Consider the following 2,301-nt stretch of genomic DNA (forward strand, 5'->3'; position numbering starts at 1 on the left):
TACATCCTCAACTGAAGGTGAGCGTCTCATTGCCTTACTAGCTCCTAAGAATTGGGTCTTCTCAATCTTGTAGATGGTGTGAAGACCATCTTTATCAAATCGGTGACCGATGGCCCTCTCAATCATAAACATGAGATAAGGAGCATAGGGCAGCAACCCCTTTCTCCCATCTTCCATGGCAATCCTCAGTTCATGCCACATGAATCGAGGCACATTGAATCTATCACCTCCAGGAGCAAACCGTGCAAGCACATTTCTCATATACTGAAAGGTCCTAATGGCTAGAGGGGGGTAAATAGCCTAATAAAAATTTCTACAACAACACTTAACAAAATGGTTAGACAATTATGAGGCGAAGCAAGTGTTGCGCTAGTCTACTCAAAACACAAGCCATCTACCACAATTCTAATTTAGATAGTATCTATTCACACAATAGCTATGACACTACCCTATGTTAGTGTGCTCTCAAAGACTAACTAAAGAGCCATACCAACCAAGCAAGCAAGCTCTCACAACTAGCTACACTAAAGAGCTTGACAACTAGTTTGTGATAATATAAAGAGAGTGATCAAGAAGGTTATACCGCCGTGTAGATGAAGGAACCAATCAATCATAAGGATGAATAACAATGAAGACCAATCACCTCGGAATCAATGTTGAACACAATGATTTTTACCAATATTCACTTGCTTGCCGGCAAGTTAGTCCTCGTTGTGGCGATTCACTCACTTGGAGGTTCACGCGCTAATTGGCTTCACATGCTAAACCCTTAATAGGGTGCCGTACAACCAACATAAGATGAGGATCACATAAGCCACGAGCAATCCACTAGAGTACCTTTTGGCTCTCCGTCGGGGAAAGGTCAAGAACCCCTCACAATCACCACGATCAGAGCCGAAGACAATCACCACCCTCTGGTCAATGATCATCGCTACTCTAAGTCGTCTAGGTGGTGGCAACCACCAAGAGTAACAAGCAAAATCCACAGCAAAACACGAACACCAAGTGCCTATAGATGCAATCACTCAAGCAATGTACTTGAATTCACTCCCAATCTCACAAAGATAATAAATCAATGATGGAGATGAGTGGGAGGGCTTTGGCTAAGCTCACAAAGTTGCTATGTTAATGAAAATTGCCAAAGGTGTAAGCTTCAACTGGCCATGGGGCTTAAATAGAAGCCCCCACGAAATAGAGCCGTTGTACCCCTTCACTGGGCACAACACGGGCTAACCAGACGCTCTGGTCTTGTTGACCGGACGCTGGACCTCAGTGTCCGGTCGCCCGATGACAGCCACGTGTCCCGATCTCAATGGTCACTAGAGTTAACCAGACACTGCGCTATAACTGACCAGACGCTGAGCCATCAGCGTCTAGTCATTTCCAGTAAGGTTCCAGAAATGCATTTTGCCCACCGGACATGTCCGGTCATGCATGACCAGACCCTACCATCGTTCGGTCAGAGACCCTAGCCTCTGTGCGCTGCCCGACAATAGGACCGGACCCTGCCTCCAATGTTTGGTCGCTGAACGACCTGGCATCCGGTCGTTTGATAGATGCCAGCATCTCCGCTGTTACAACTAACCGAACGCGCCGGTTCCTCTGGGACCAGCGTCCGGTCACCTTGTGACCAATGAGACTAACTCCTTTTCACCTCTAACTTCTTCACCCTTACTCAAATGTGCCAACCACCAAGTATATCACCTTGTGCACATGTGTTAGCATATTTTCACAAACATTTTCAAGGGTGTTAGCATTCCACTAGATCCTAAATGCATATGCAATGAGTTAGAGCATCTAGTGGCACTTTGATAAACGCATTCCGATACGAGTTTCACCCCTCTTCATAGTATGGCTATCAAACCTAAATGTGATCACACTCTCTAAGTGTCTTGATCACCAAAACAAAATAGCTCCTATGGTTTATACCTTTGCCTTGAGCTTTTTGTTTTTCTCTTTCTTCTTTCCAAGTCCAAGCACTTGATCATCACCATGGCATCACCTTCATCATGCTATGATCTTCATTTGCTTCATAACTTGGAGTGTGCTACCTATCTCATGATCACTTAATAAACTAGGTTAACACTTAGGGTTTCATCAATTCACCAAAACCAAACTAGAGCTTTCAATCTCCCCCTTTTTGGTAATTGATGACAACCCTTTCACAAAGATATAAATTGAAATTCAATTGAATCCATGTTGATTGCCCAAGCATATTTACCATGTGTAAAAGAATATGGACAAGTTTCATGAACCCTAAATGGTAGCAATTGCTCCCCCTACATATGTGCTAAGAGTTTG

This window comes from Miscanthus floridulus, unplaced genomic scaffold (genome assembly GCF_019320115.1).
Source record: "Miscanthus floridulus cultivar M001 unplaced genomic scaffold, ASM1932011v1 fs_548_1_2, whole genome shotgun sequence".
In the NCBI taxonomy this organism is placed as follows: Eukaryota; Viridiplantae; Streptophyta; class Magnoliopsida; order Poales; family Poaceae; genus Miscanthus; species Miscanthus floridulus.